Source organism: Capra hircus, chromosome 18, assembly GCF_001704415.2.
Source record: "Capra hircus breed San Clemente chromosome 18, ASM170441v1, whole genome shotgun sequence".
Lineage (NCBI taxonomy): Eukaryota > Metazoa > Chordata > Mammalia > Artiodactyla > Bovidae > Capra > Capra hircus.
This window is the reverse complement of record NC_030825.1, coordinates 48,686,138-48,702,570: the sequence shown is the minus strand read 5'-3', so window position 1 is coordinate 48,702,570 and position 16,433 is coordinate 48,686,138. Positions and strand designations below refer to the sequence as shown.

At 47.3% G+C, this 16,433-nt stretch overlaps 1 protein-coding gene across 5 annotated transcripts in view; it reads right to left on the bottom strand.

Moving 5' to 3' along the window:
* The window catches only part of SIPA1L3 (signal induced proliferation associated 1 like 3), a 253,444-nt gene that overhangs the window by 221,422 nt on the left and 15,589 nt on the right, over nt 1-16,433 (bottom strand). Inside the window, exon 1 of one of the 5 annotated variants that reach the window (XM_018062311.1) lies at nt 14,892-15,186. The exons of the other annotated variants lie outside the window; for them this stretch is intronic. The gene's annotated coding sequence lies outside the window, so the exon portion shown is untranslated. Of the gene's footprint in view, nt 1-14,891; nt 15,187-16,433 lie in introns of those variants that run through there. 5 annotated transcript variants of the gene reach the window in all.

Genomic DNA, 16,433 nt, shown 5'->3' with positions numbered 1-16,433 from the left:
ACTCTGAGAAGGAGGTGCTGCTGCTGCTGCTAAGTCGTTTCAGTCGTGTCTGACTCTGTGCGACCCCATAGACGGCAGCCTACCAGGCTTCCCTGTCCCTGGGATTCTCCAGGCAAGAAAACTGGAGAAGGAGGTAAGGCAGATCTTAACCTTAGCCTCACCACTAGGTCACACCTGCAAGGTGTGTGATCAGGAGAAGCTCAGGCTATACTGAGTCCAGACACCGGGGATCTCTTCCCTCTCCACAATCGCCCAAACCGCAGACAGCACATGCAACACCCAGGGAAGGAGCCCTGTCAGTTTGTGATTCTTCCCACTCGGCAGATGAAGAACCCAAAGCTCCTCCAGAAGTTACTCATTCGGTGAAGGTCACAGGGTTAGTTGGGGAAGCTGAGATCAGTTCCTGACTCATTATTCCGAAGCCCAAGCTTGAACAATAGAACCCGATCTAGTCTCAGAAGAAAAAAAAAAAAAAAATAAGGATGATGGTGGTGATGAGAACTAATACTTCCTGAGCACTTACAATGTAGCAGGCTCAGACTAAATACTTTCCATAAGTTTTTTAAAATTTAGTTGGCTGCACTGAGTCTCAGTTGCAGCATGCGGGATCCAGTTCTCTAAGTATCGAACCCAGGCCCCTTGCATTGGAAGCATGGAGTGTTAGCTACTGGACCACCAGGGAAGTCCCCTCCATAAGTTTATTAAATACTCATAGAGCCCAATGAAGTAGAAGCCGTTATCATCTTTTATACGTAAGGCATCGGAGGCCCTGAGAGGTGAAGTGATAAACACAAGGTAAACTCGCAGAGCTAGTAATTGGCTGAGCTTTGAATCCAAGTCATCTGGCCCATGTGCAAACCCACTGCATGATGCTGGTTCATATATACGAAGAGGAATGATGTCCTAGGCCAGGAGAGCAAAGAAGAGGGTCTGCTGGGCTTCTGAAAGCCCTCATCTTATGAGAGGTGTGTGTACCATGCTTACTGCCTCGCCACAGCTCTGGAGGAGAGGGAACCATCTGACCATGGCTGGGCCAATCAGACCCCCTGTCCTGGGACGGAGACAGCCAGTCAAGTCTTAGCCAGCTTCTTCCCTGGTTTGGCCCAGCCATGGGGCAGATGAGTCCTTTATTGAAGTGCTCCCCAAACGTTGTTGGCACCAGGGATCGGTTTCATGGAAGACAGTTAAATCACAGACTTGGTGGTAGGAGCTGGTTTCAGGATCAAGCACATTACATTTGTTGTGCATTTAATTTCAATTATTACTACATGAGCTCTACTTCAGATCAAAGTTGGGAACCGCTGCTTCATTGTACTGACATTGCCCTGCCTAACTAGGCCCCTAACAAGGGGGGCCCTGCAGTTTGAGGCCCCCACGCCCATCTGCAACCCCCCACTGGTATTTAACATTGTCACAGAAGTCCTGGCCAAGGCAACGAGGCAGGGAATAGCACAGGAGTAATGGAAATGGCTATTACTAGTGGACAAAAGGAAGGTCTGTCAAGCAACTGCAGGAAAAGCTGCTGAAAATAGAAATAAGGGAGCTCATGACTGAATAAATCCACAAGACTGCAAGCCAGGATGGCCTGCCTCATCCACATTGTGAGACATTAAGCAAGCAAGGTCACCCTTGGGTGCTTTGGTTTTCTCCAGTGAACGGCGATATTACCAACCCGCTTCACTGAGTTATAGCAGGGGACTGAGAGGTAAGTGTTAAGACACTTAGACTGGGGCCTGGCTCATAAGTTTTTCAAACGGGTGGGAAAGGATGTATTGCTCTGACAGTATGAAGGAGATGATTGGTTAACTATTGCTTAAGGGTGGGTGAAGGGTGTTTTTAAGATCTTTATCCCACACCTAACCCCAAGAAAAAATTCCACATATTGAATGTAAAAGAGGAAGCCATAAAATAACTAGGGATATAATTACCTCAAATTTAAAACCGAAGCTTTAAAAAGAAAAGTCTCGATATGTTTAACAACATAAAAAAAAAAAAAAGTAAAACTAAGTCGAAATTTAAACTCACAAATTAGGGAATTTCCTGGCAGTCTAGTGGTTAGGATTCGGCGGCACCTTCACTGCTGGGCCCAGGTTCAACCCCTGGTTGGGGAACTAAAGATCCCACGAGCCACATGGTGGGCAAAAATGTAATTTATTAAAAATAAATTTTTTTAAATTAAACTTGCAACGTATAACAAAAGAATCATACCTTCAATAATGTAAAGATCCCCTATAAATCTATAAGAAAAAAAAAAACCCTAGAACAAACAGGCAACTAACAAAGAATACATATGTTTAATAAAAAGATCCTAGAAGTCGTGAGCAATAAATATCACAAGTCTTTAAGCTGTTTATTCACTTTGTGGTAATAATTGCAACCCCAGGGCTTTGTCTTAAGAAAAATCTAAGAAGCAAACAAAGGTTTTGGTGTGTGAGATGTTCAGTTATAACAGTGAAGGTTGGAACAACCAGTGTTCAACACAGGCACTGACAGGATGGAACACTATGAAATCATTAAAAAGAATGTGGCTGACCTTGACCCAATGAGTACCATGGGAGGCTCTCCAAGATCAATTATTAAAGGAAAGTGCATACGTGGAAAAAGTATGTCTATAAAACAATACTCGTATATACCTGTGTAATAAAAACAGCTAACGTTTGAGTACTTGTCACATCCAAGGTGCCACTCTAACTGCTACATACTTAATGCAATGAATCCTCAGTCAAGAAGTTAGGATCATCACTCCCATTTCACAGAGGGGGAAACTGAGGCACAGAGTGATTAAGTCAAGGCCCAAGTCTGCACACAGCAAAACTGGGATCTGAACCCAAGCACTGTGGCTCCAGAGCCCGCTCTCTTAGCACACACAATCCCCCATACACACAGCAAGGAGGCACACATGTGGTGTCCCTCTGGGCAAGTGAGGGAGGCGAGAAGGCCAGGTGCTAGGGCCACAGTGGGAACGTGGAGCTTCCATGTTTTACAGGCTGCTCTGCTCTTTGAACTGTTAAAACTAGCAAGTGGCTTCTGTAAGTTTTAAATCAGTATTTTTTAAATATAATTTTTAACAAATTTTATTTATTTATTTTTAGCTGTGCTAGAAATCTGTTACTGCATGAGGGCTTTTCCCTAGTTGTGGTGAGCAGGGTCTACTCTCTAGTTGCGGGGCATGGGTTTCTCATTGAGGTGAGGAAGGTTTAGTTGCGCCAAGGCCTCTGGGCACTTCCTGCGGATCAGGGATTGAACTCGAATCTCCTGCATTGGTAGAGGGATTCTTTACCACCGAGCCACCAGGGAAGCCCCAAAATAGAATTTTAAAAAACCTATCGATAGAAAATTTTAGCTGCCTGTCCTAAAGGCAGGTAGTGGCAGATGATCAGCATCCATCAGTGCTGTTACAGGGTAAGTGGTGGGCAGGACCAAACTCCTTTTCCAGGAGCCATGTTGTGGGGTGGGGGGCGGGGGGCGTCTCAAGCCTCTCTCCTAGGGGACACCAAATACAGCCGTGAATCTGGCTGAGGCATCACACAGGTCACACCACATAAGGAGTGAGCCCCCTTGACCCATGGAGCGCTGGAGGAGGAGATAAGAAGGATCTGATGGTTGGGGAGACTTTCAGCCCCATCAGTTAAGCAGGCTCAGAAGCTCAAAGACCGGGGCCTATATACACTTTTTATCTGGCCCGAGTGTCAACTTACAAAGTCAAGTTACGAATGTGTCAGCAACCAAAAAGTCCTTGTTTTCCGCCCTGTAATAAACACTGTAATAAAAGGTGTGTCAGGACCCAGGTTAGCAGGAAGGTAGAAGGGAGGGACACTGATGTGGACTTGATCCCCTGTCCTGATTTCATACATGTAGGACACTGACATTTGACTCCTGCTAGGCACAGACTCTGTCAACATCGTGAATTAACAGCTGTGGTCAGATAGCTCAACCAAGGTCAGACTCTGGGATGAGCTACCCGGCTCCCAACCCGGGCCCCGGGGAGCTGGGGGACAAAGATCAAGGGCTTCACCTCCCTGGGCCTCAGTGTCCTCATCTGTGAAAGTGTAAGTAGTAACTACTTACACCCTTCTGCTCACTCCACCTCCCTCATCGCCCCACTTCCGCCCCCACCTCTGCCACCTCTGCTTGTCACAGCAGCCAGAGGGAATGAGAGAGCAGACACACCCAGCTCACTCCCACCCCTGCCCTCACGGCCCCTTCAGCTGGGAGGGCTCTCCCTCGGGTCTTACACAAGGCTGTCACCTCATACCATCCCAAGCTCAGCTGATGTGTCACTACCCCAGCGAGGCTCTCCCCCAAGCACCCCGGTTATCTGGCCTCCCACAGCCCCCCTCCACCTTTCAGGTGTGTCCACTCACATTCTGCTTCCATGACTTCAGAGCATTATTCATCCTCACCTGAAAGGATATGATCACTCTGTTTACCACTTTATCACCTGTGTCCTTCAGCACGAACGTAAACTCCCAGAGTATGGGCCTTCCCAGGCTCTGACCCCGGCACTTAGAACACATGAGGCTCCATAAGTATTTGCCAAATGAACAAGTCAGGGGCTGAAGGAATTAATGAATTCTGGACCACTCCACATCAAATCTTCTCTCCCCACCCAGTGGGAATAAATGTGTTTATAATCTCCAGGAGGAAAGAAAACCCTCAGGTATCTAGTATGTAACTGCTCACAAAGCATCCAAGTGATTTCAAGCATGTTAGTGCCCTAAAGAATTTATGACCCAGACAGCAGTGGCTGGGGTCAGAGCTCGCCCCTGGCCAGGCTACTAGAAGGGCTGGCCTTTCCAATGGAGAGGAGCCCTCTATTGTTCTTTTGTCTTAAGAATGGAGTTTCAGATCAGAAGAAATTCAAATGCTCAAAAACCTCTTGCCCCAAGCAGAAAGATTTAATCCCCTGGCACTGAATGATAACTCTCTGGAGGCTGTTGGTTTGGAAATACATAGCCAGGGCAGGAGAGGGCAAAAAAAAAAAAAAAAGAAAATGTCAACAGTCTAGAGTCGACTCTCCCTGGTTACACTGACAAGCATACAGGGCTCCACCTGGTCAAAGGTAAGGCCCGAGGCAGCCAGGCCTACAAAATGAGATGACTGTGAGCGCTGCTCATCTGTTTGTTCCCAAATCCAAGACAGACGTGGGCAGTAACAGAGGCCAGTAAATAACACAAAACGCATGAACACAAAAACAAAGAAGGCTAGAATCATGGAAGGAAAAGCCAGCTGATTAGACACCAGGCCAGTTGTTCACTACTCATTTCTAACATAAACAAAAGCTGAAAAGAGTCAGTACCCTCCGGATAGCTGAATAATAGATGAGAGAGGTTTCTTCTCTAGAGGAATATTCCGGCTAATAAGTGGAGGGTCGAATTACAATGTCACAATTTTTGCAACCCCCAAGTGAAAGCCTGGGTCTATATAACAGTCATCTACAGTGGCTAGCTCTACAGAACACCGTGGAAAGAGACACCAGGCTTCCCAGACCCTGATGGGTATACATGGGCTTCCTTGGTGGCGCAGCGGGAAAGAGTCCATCTGCCGACGCAAGAGACGCAGGAGACAGGGGTTTGACCCCTGGGTCAGGAAGATCCCTGAGAGGAGGAAATGGCAACCCACTCCAGAAGGCTTGCCTGGGAAATCCCATGGACAGAGAAGCCTGATGGGCTATAGTCCACAGGGTCTCAAAAGAGACACGATGTAGTGACTTAACAACAACAGATATACAAACACAGCAACACACAAATGTGTGTGTGTGCGCGCGCATCTCAAATACGAATCTGCTCCAGTCTCAATCCTACCACTCATTCACTGGAAACACAGGGACAGAAGAGCTCATTAAATACCACCACACATATGCCAGACACAGAATATACAAAATCTCAGACAAATGACATGGCTTCTCTCAACAATTAAACTATTAAAAGGAATAAAAAAAAGTGTTGGGGAGGGAGCGCCCATAGATTAAAAGACACCTAGATTAGATTAGACACTTAGATTAAAAGACATCTAATAGGCATGTGAACCAAATCCAACCATGGACCTTGTCGGGTCTTGACTGGAACAAATCAATTCTACAGAGATATTTATGAGAAGAGCCACTAACTGAACACTAGATGATAACATTCAATTATTGGTAGTTACTTTAATCATGACAGTAATACTGTCATTATGTCCTTAAAGAATCCTTATCTTTCAGAGATCAATACTGAAATATTTAGCTTTAAAATAATCCAGTGGGAGAGGGCAGTGGCAGATATATATAAAACCAGAGCAGTTAATAAGAGTTGATAGTATTTATTTATTTATTTGGCTGTGTCAGGTCTTAGTTGCCCAGGCTTAGTTGCTCTGAAGCATATGGGATCTTCCCAGCCCAAGGATCAAACTGGCGTCCCCTACATTGCAAGGCGGATTTTAAACCACTAGACCACCGGGAAGGCCCCCTGTTGCTATTTACTTTTTCAGAAGGTGTCTGGAGGTGAAAAATGCACGGTGCTCTGAGAAGAAAATCAGTCCTGAATATTCACTGGAAGGACTGATGCTGAAGCTGACACTCCAATACTTGGGCCACCTGATGCAAAGAACTGACTCACTGGAAAGACCCTGATACTGAGAAAGATTGAAGGCAGGAGAAGGGGATGACAGAGGATGAGATGGTGGGATAGCATCACCGACACGATGGACAAGAGTTTGAGCAAGCTCCGAGAGCTGGTGACGGACAGGGAAGCCTGGCGTGCTGCAGTCCACAGGGTCACAAAGAGTCAGACACGACTGAGCAACTGAACTGAGAAGAAAGAAAGATCACTTCCACTATCGAGTGCTAATGATCAAATAACGTCTTCTTCCTGCTCGGATCCCTTCCGTATCTCCATGTCACCCCGGGTAAAGCCAAAAGTCTTCACTGTGGCCCACAAGCCCTCTCAACCCCCTCACTCCCACTGATCTGCCCCACCACCTCTCTCCTCTCAATTCCCACCACCGCCCTCCCTCATCAATCTCAAGCTCTGCTAACCACTCCTCAAAGGTCCTCAAGCAGCCTGGTAACTGTCTTGCCCCAGGGCCTTTCACTGGCCCTTAAATTTTGCCCCAAATGCTCTTCCCCCAGAGATCCACATGGCTCTCTCACTTGCCTCCTTCATCTCAGCTTCAATGTCATCTCATGAAGGAGGCCTTTCCTGACCACTCACTCCATCTGAAACAGCACCAGGTCTTCCTTGGTGGTCTAGTGGTTAAGAGTGCCTACAAAGCAGGGTGCATGGGTTCGATCCCTGGTACGGTAAGATCTTATATGCCTCGAGGCAACTAAGCCTGCGAACCACAACTACTGAAGCCTCTAGCTCTACTGCTCCACAAGAAGCCACTGCAATGAGAAGCCCTCACATGGCAATGAGGAGTAGCCTGCGCTCACTGCAACTAGAGAAAGCCCATGTGCAGCGATGAAAATCCAGTGCAGCCAAAAATAAATGAATCCTTAAGAAATAAAACTAAAACCGCACCACATGCTCACTTCAGTCGCTCAGTCGTGTCCGACTCTTTGCAACACCATGAATCGCAGCACGCCAGGCCTCCCTGTCCATCACCAACTCCCAAAGCTCACTCAGACTCACGTCCATCGAGTCCGTGATGCCATCCAGCCATTCATCCTCTGTCGTCCCCTTCTCCTCCTGCCCCCAATCCCTCCTAGCATCAGCTGTCTTTTCCAATCAGTCAACTCTTTGCATGAGGTAGCCAAAGTATTGGAGATTCAGCTTTAGCATCAGTCCTTCCAAAAAACACCCAGGACTGATCTCTTTTAGGATGGACTGGTTGGATCTCCTTGCAGTCCAAGGGACTCTCCAAGAGTCTTCTCCAACACCACAGTTCAAAAGCATCAATTCTTCGGCGCTCAGCCTTCTTCACAGTCCAACTCTCACATCCATACATGACCACAGGAAAAACCATAGCCTTGACTAGATGGACCTTTGTTAGCAAAGTAATGTCTCTGCTTTTGAATATGCTATCTAGGTTGGTCATAACCTTCCTTTCAAGGAGTAAGTGTCTTAATTTCCTGGCTGCAGTCACCATCTGCAGTGATTCTGGAGCCAGAAAAATAAAGTCTGACACTGTTTCCACTGTTTGCCCATTTTTTCCCACGAAGTGATGGGACCGGATGCCATGATCTTCGTTTTCTGAATGCTGAGCTTTAAGCCAACTTTTTCACTCTCCTCTTTCACTTTCATCAAGAGGCTTTTTAGTTCCGCTTCACTTTCTGCCATAAGGGTGGTGTCATCTGCATATCTGAGGTTATTGATATTTCTCCCAGCAATCTTGATTCCAACTTGTGCTTCTTCCAGCCCAGCGTTTCTCATGATGTACTCTGCATATAAGTTAAATAAGCAGGGTGACAATATACAGCCTTGACGTACTTCGTTTCCTATTTGGAACCAGTCTGTTGTTCCATGCCCAGTTCTAACTGTTGCCTCCTGACCTGCATACAGGTTTCTCAAGAAGCAGGTCAGCGACTCACCCTCATCCCATGCCTTCTCCTGCATTTCTTTTCACACCTGTTATCTCTTTCTGATTCACTATAAACTCCTTGTCTGTTTACTATCTATCTTCCCTTTTATAAAAATAAGCTCCGTGAGAGTGGGGACTTCACTTGTTTTGTTCATTACTTCCCAGAATAGTGCCTGTGCAAAACAGATGCTCAATAAACATCTGTGTAACAAATCAAAGAATCAAAAGGGGCATCATCTAGAGGTGCCATCCTGGTGTCTGGCAACTCCTTTAAGAGCCATTTTAGGGAACTTTTCAGAACAAGTAAAGTTGTTGGCAGCCTAATCCAGTATTTAGTCTCCCCTTTTAACTCAGTAATAGAATCAGATTTTTAGCTAAGAACAAGGTCATGTGAAATATATTTTCTAGATTCCCTTTTAACTATATATGTGACTAAATTCTGGGCAAGAGTCTGTAAGCAGAACATAGTGTGAAACTTCCATTAAGCAGAGTGTCCATCTTCATCCCCTGCTGAGATATAATGGCTGGAGCTTAAGCAGCCATGTTGAACCAGGAGGTGACAGTATAAGGATGGTGGAGCACGAAGGTAGAAGGAACCTGGGTTCTGGAATAGAGTGCAGCCCGGGCCTCCTTATCACTGGACTCCTTTATGTGAGAGAGAAATAAACTTCTACCTTGTTTAAGCCATTGTCAGTTTGTTTTATAAGCGGTTTTCTATTACCTACAGTTGAACCTAATCCTGCTACACCTGGGATCACAAAGCTGTGGTACAATGGGTGGAACAGGTATAGTCATATATCCACGCAAACGTATAAAAACACCCATAATTTGAGAACTGTTTCAGGGAGAATCACTGTGAGCTGGAGGACACAAACAGGCATCGTGGAGGTGGGGAGAGAGTGGAGAGAGGAGACAACAAAGGAAACAGAGATATGAGAATCATGAATGTTTCATTAGGTCTGGCTGCAGCCTCGAGATGAGTAACCAGACCATACAAAGAATGACTACAAATCAATAAGAAAAAGAAGCAAAGAGGATGAATAGGCTATATCCAAAAAACATAAATGAGAAGAATGTCTTACCAGTCCTCAGGGGAATACAAATTAAAACCATAATGAGATTTCATCTCACATCAGACTGGCAAAAACAAAAAAGCTTTATAAAACCAAGTGTGACAGGATACAGAACAACAGGAACTCTTACACATCCTTGGTGAGAATCTGAGAACAGTTTGATGATATTTGGCAAAATTAAAGATGCTCACATCCTACAGCCACCAATCTTGTGCCCATTATATACCTCAAAGAAATTCTTGTTCAGGCACCTTAGAAAATGTGTTTAACAACATTCACAGTAGCCCAAGAAGAGCAAAAACAAATCTGGACACTAATGATACATGCATTGCCACAGAAATGACTAAAACAAACAGGTGATATCTTTGCCCAGTGGAATATTACACAGCAGTAAAAAATGAAAAACCACTATACGAAATGACCTGGATTCATCACAATATTAAAAGAAAAATACAAGTCCCAGAAGACTATGTATAGTTTGAGATTGTTGTAGACATTCAAAAATAACTATTTCAAAACAAATAACGTTAAACAAAATATTCAAGATGGTGGTCACAGCTGAGAGGAGCCTGGGAACTGAATGGGAAATACCATAGTTTCATATAAACTACTGGTAGGTAATGTTCTAGTTCTTGGGTAGGGAGTAGGCTAATGGCTATTCATTGTAATAAACATTTGTACGGACCAAAAATACCACTATAACATGCACCAAGGATTATGATTAATCCAATTCTGTATGTCCAAAGGTCACCTTTAAAACATGAAATGCATATAGAAAGAGGAGAAAAAGAACATACACTAAGTTACTGACAGATAAGACCAATAAGGCACGAAGCAGGAGGGGAGAGGGATGGAGCAGTAAGTGGTTTCTATCTCTGTCACTTACACACTCATTTCAAAAAGAAATGTTGGGTTAATCATAAACAAACTAAAGCAGTACAGCACAGTGGTTCAGTGCACAGACTCTGGAGGCCGACCACCAGGGAGGGACAGCGTGTCGACCCAGCATGTCCTTTCTCCTCACAGCTTCCTTACTGACCCTCTGTCTGAAGTGGCAATAAGCACAGCTTAAAAACTGCACTTCTGAGACTTCCTTTTGGCAAAGGGTGATCTTGTCACAAAGTTCTAGCCAAAGAGGCGAAGCAGCAGTCTGCTAAGGATTTCAGGGAAGGCTTTGGTTTCCTGACAAAGGTGCTACTTCTTTTTCTTAGAGCTTTGCTTCTTTCTGCCTGTAACAAGGATGTGAGGCTGGAGATGGGGCAGCCTTCTTGTATCTATGAGGCTAAGGGCAGCAATACAGATAAACAAGAGACTGGGGCCCTGCAAACAGCAACACCACCTGGACCTGGTGACCTCTGCACTTTTCCTTCTGGGAGAAAATGAAGGCTGTGGTGGTTTCCAAAGATGGCCCCTCAAAGGCCACACCTTCCAGAGCTCAAGACTTCTGTCTGCCTTCCAACATGAAATCTGGGCCGCCACTGGGTCAGTTCTAGACCTACATACACCTTGACTTGAGGAAGCTCTGGGCTGCCATGTTCTAAGTCCAGCTACTGGATGGCAAGACCCATGTGGAAGGAGTTGTTCTGAGACTACAGAGAGGACCAGGCGTCTCCAAGGTGCCATGTGAGTTGTTGTTGCTGAGTAGGCTCAGTTGTGTCTGACTCTTTGCAACCTCATGGACTGTAGCCCGCCAGGCTTCTCTGTCCATAGGATTTCCCAGGCAAGAATGCTGGAGTGGGTTGCTGTTTTCTTCTCCAAGGGATCTTTCTGACCCAGGGATTGAACCAGTGTCTCCTGCATTGCAGGGGGATTCTTTACTACTGAAACACCAGAGAAGCCCTTGTGAGTACAACCATCTTAAGACCCATCCGTCTTCTGACTCTAGCCACATAAGAGACCCCAATTAAAACCAGCAGAAGAGCCATCCAGATGAGCCTCAGTCAATCAGAGACTGATAAGAAATAACAAACTTTCATCCCCTTAAGGCATAAGTTCTGGGATGGCTGGTTATGTAGCAGGGAACTGAAACAGAACTCTAAATGGGTACACCACTGCACAAGTTTCAGGAAGCCAAATATATTCCTTTACTAAAGTACCACCTTAAAAGGAAACTTGCCAATAGATCACAACTCTAATAAGATCTCTTGCATGTTCTGATTTCCAACAAAGATCATTAATAAAAAAAAATAAGAACTTTTCTCTGTCTCTTATTTGGTAATAGTTACTCATTTAGCACAACTAATCTGTATAGAGGATGAGGAATCTATTAATCATTTTTATAAGTAAAAAGCACTTAAAGTAGAGGGCTCAACATTGTGCTGGACCTGGTGAGAACCCTCCAAAAACATATCTCCTATCTGGGCAAGACGCCTCATTAAACTAATACCACTTCCTATTCATTCTCAGAGGCTTAGAGCTTAACAAGGTGGGACGGCTTAGCCACAAGGTGGCTAAGCAGATGGGATGTCTGCAATCTAATTTTAAGAAGCTGTCAGTAAAAATAATACGGAGGAGGGGGAAAAAAAAAAAAAAACCTAGAAACAAAAGGAATGCACATCAGTAACAGCCGAGCCAAATAAACTCTGGTACACCCACCCCTCCATGTGTTATGGAGACATTAACAAGAGCAAATTTGAGCATAACCTGAGGACTTGGGCCTCCATTTCCACACAGTACTGCCATGTAAGAAAAGCAACCTGCAGGAAAATGAGGGCAATATTATCCCTTATAGGGTAATATTTCCCTATAGGATTATATAGGAGAAGGCAATGGCACCCGACTCCCAGTACTCTTGCCATGAAAATGCCATGGACAGAGGAGCCTGCAGTCCATGGGGTCGCTGAGGGTCGGACAAGACTGAGTGACTTCACTTTCATGCATTGGAGAAGGAAATGGCAACCCACTCCAGTGTTCTTGCCTGGAGAATCCCAGGGACAGGGGAGCCTGGTGGGCTGCCATCTATGGGGTTGCACAGATTGGACATGACTGAAGTGACTTAGCAGCAGCATAGCATTATATAACCATGGAGAAACATGTGGAAAGATACATACAGTGCTTGATTGTTCCCATGGGTGAAGGACTGTGAGAGAATGCTGGCATGGGGATGCGGTAGAAAGGAACCCCCCAAAAAAGGGACTGGAAACATTTTTAAATGACTTGAAAAAAATTGTAAAAATAATTATCCCATTAAGTGAGTGCTCTCAATCCACTAGACACAGTGCTAGGTCACCCCATTGCACTTTAAACTGCTCACTTAATGCAGGTACTATTAATTATTCCCATCTTCCAGATACGGAAACTGAGGCCCAGAGAAGCCAAGTGCTGTGGCCGAAAGCTTGGGCAGTGCTGGGAGCACTATTATGCAAGAGGGTCAACTCCAAAACCCACTGCACTTGGAGCTCAGAGGACAGAGTTAAGAGTTTACAGGAGCAGCAATTCTTGACACTTTGCACATTCTTAAAATAGCAGTAGGCCCCTAGGTGTGAGGATGTGTGTGAAGGCTGCACACACCTCAGGCCCTCCGTGCTGTTGGGAGAAACCCAAGAGGGCCACTGACCTCGCTCCGTGGAGCCTGGGGAAGCCCAGCCCGGGATATTTTTACAGAATCAATTGCTGACACCGGGAGCCAGGAGACAGATGTGGAGGTGTCAGCTCTTACACGGTCAGACTCGTGGAGCTCACCGTTTAATTAAAGCCTGTTCAGCCCCAGAACAAGAATGATTGCCTGTAAAAGCCGGGGAGACTGATAAACTCTGCCTGGCCAGTTCATTCTTATTTCCAAAGTATTCCCTGACCCCCTACTACTGCAGGAACACTCAAGAGGGCCTGATAATAGAGTCAGCTTTCTACATATATGGGAAGGTTGGGGGCGGGTTATGTGTGTGGGAGGATGTGTGTGGTGTCTTCAACAAAGCCTTCCTCACCTGAGCTAAACTGCACACATCCTCTGTGCTCATGAGAAGCAAGGTCAGGGTCAAGGCCATCTGTTCCATGCCACATACACCCATGGCATTGTCAGGGCCCAGGCTGCACAGGCTGGAGGAGCTGATGGACAGACAGGAAGCCAGAGGGCTGGACGCTGCAGGGAGGCCTGAAGACCCTGGGTGACCAAGGAGAGGGTGTGCGCACACCGCCGGCCCACCCTCAGCCCCAGGTTTGAGGATATGTTGACATTCTCCTCAAAACCCAGATAGGAACAGCCACCCTTCCTCACTCATGATCCTAAATCCACTCATGAGACAATGTATCGCACACCTACTACATGCCAGGGATGATTCCACAAAGAAAGACAGAAGTACCTGTGCTTTCCTGGGGCCTACGGTAGGGGAGGAGACTTCCCTGGTGGCTTAGGGGATAAAGAGTCCGCCTGCCAATGCAGGAGAAAACCGGGTTCGATTCCTGGGCCAGCAAGACTATCTGGAGGAGGAAACGGCAGCCCACTCCAGTATTCATGCCTGGGAAATCCCATGGACAGAGGAGCCTGGTGGGCTACAGTCCACGGGGTGGCAAAGAGTCAGACACAACTTAGTGGCTAAACAACAACGGTAGGGGAGGTGGGAGAATAAACACGTCAGTGGTCATGCTATGAAGAAAACCAACGCAGAGCAGAGGGCTAGAGTGTGATGGAGAAGGTGCTACTTAGGGAGGAGAGAGGCCTCACTGAGAAGGTGACATGTGAGCAGAGCCCCAAGGGGGTGGGAGCTTTGGGGATACTGGGGAAATGCTACAGGTAGAGGGAACAGCCGCGGCAAGAGCCCTGAGGGAGGAAGGGCAGGAGGCAGCTAGCAGCAGGTGAGAAGTCAGAGATACGGTCAGACAGGGAATCAGGGGGGCTAGGGAGAGCTGACACTGACCACCACTCTGCGCCCAGGCTGTGAGCGCCCAGGCTGTGAGCGCCCAGGCTGTGAGCACCCAGGCTGTGAGCAATGATTCACTAGGAAGGTGAGTGGGTACTGCTCCTATTTACCACCTCATCAGATGAGGAAACTGAGCTTCAGAGAGGGAAAGGAACTCGCCTGAGACCACACAGCTCATCTGGACCAGGCTAGGATGCCCCACTGGTACAGAAGTTGGCATCCCCCTGGGAGTTCAGCATTCACCCATGCCTTCTCCGGGGAGAAATCTCCTCCATTTCCTTCTCACTCCCTCCACACTCCGCCCACCCTTTCTTCACAGTCAGCAGCAGACAGGTAAACATTTCATGGGAGAGGAGAGGGAAAAAAGAAAAGAAAACAAAACCACCAGTCTCATGCCCGAAAAGAAGGAAACACACTGCACTTTCTCTGCAAGTCCCTACCAAACTTAACCGCCACCGCTCACCTGAAAGACGTCCGGAGCCCGGCCGGGATCACAAAGTCGGCAGGTGACCCGGAGGGGAGCTCCAGGGTCCGGCCCGGGCCGAGGCCACCTGCCTGCCCGCGCCCGCGGCCGCCCTCGCCCTCCCCCGCCCGCGGTGGGTGTCTGGAATGCGGAAGCGGGAACCTGCCGCGCCAGCTCCTCACAGCGACTTGTTCAGCAACAGCCGCAGCAACGACCCGCCGGCCACCGGAGTTCCCCCGACAGCAGGCTGGTCTCGCGAACAAGGCGCGTCCCCAAGGCGGGCTGTTCTGCCAGCGGTCCCTTCAGGGGAGGGAAATAAAAGGACTCCTTACTCATCAGACACGTGGTCTGAGGAGCCTGAATGGGCTTCAGTGAAAGTTCAAGGTAACAAAGGCGGCTGGCCTCGGATCTAGGAGCGCGCCACCTGTTCGCTGGCCGATCCAGGGCTGGATCGGCGCCCACGGCCTCCCCTGCTCGCTTCATTCACAACCGCACGATCCAAAGACGGGCTCCTTTTCGCCGGGCGGAAGGGCAGCCGGCTCGCCGAAGCAGCGCGGCTTAATGATTGAGCGCGGCCACCGGACTCCTCCAGCCAGCCTGGGAAGCACCGAGGAATGGGTGTGCCCAACAATAACAGCCCCAGAACGCCCCCTCCTCACTCTGCACTTCACGTGACGTGAATTATCTCCCCGCTCCCCTAGGCTTCACAGCCGTCCTAAGTAAGTACGATTAGCATTCCTACTTTACATATGAGAAAGTTCAAGAACAGAGAAGTCACAGGCGAAAGGTCACACAGCAAGAAAGTGGTGGCGCAGAGTTAAGCCAAGCAGAGCAACTCTTGGGTTTCCAGTTGTTAACCTCAGCACTGGACCTCCTCAAGAGGAAAGACAGGTGCCCCACCCTCAACTGGGCTTCAGGTTCCTCAATGGTAAAATGGGGTGAGTGTGAAGAGTCAGTGAGGGCTTGCTGCTGCTGCTAAGTCACTTCATCGTGTCCGACTCTGTGTGACCCCATAGACGGCAGCCCACCAGGCTCGTAATCCCTGGGATTCCCCAGGCAAGAACACTGGAGTGGGTTGCCATTTCCTTCTCCACAGCGAGGGCTTACAGAGAGCATTTAGCCCTAATGCACAAAATGCTCAACCACCAGCTGCAGTCATCACATGCTGACTCCAGATTCAATCAGGTTCAAAACAGGAGATTATTACCGTCACCAAGTTTAAATTCTGGGCAGCTAAAGGGAAAACAAAAGAAGGCTGACTTACTGCCCTTGTTTTCATCCACAAAAGAAATATATAACCCATCTACTCAGGACACAGTGGTTTCAACAACAACAACAACAAAACACAGACCCTGCCCTCAAGGAGCTTATTTATTTGTTTAGTTGCTAAGTCGAGTTTGACTCTGCAATCCCATGGACTGCAGTCCACCAGGTTCCTCTGTCTGTGGGATTTTTCCAGGCAAGAATACTGGAGTGGGTTGCCATTTCCTTCTCCAAGTGATCTTCCCAACCCACGGATCAAACCCCCATCTCCTGTGTCTC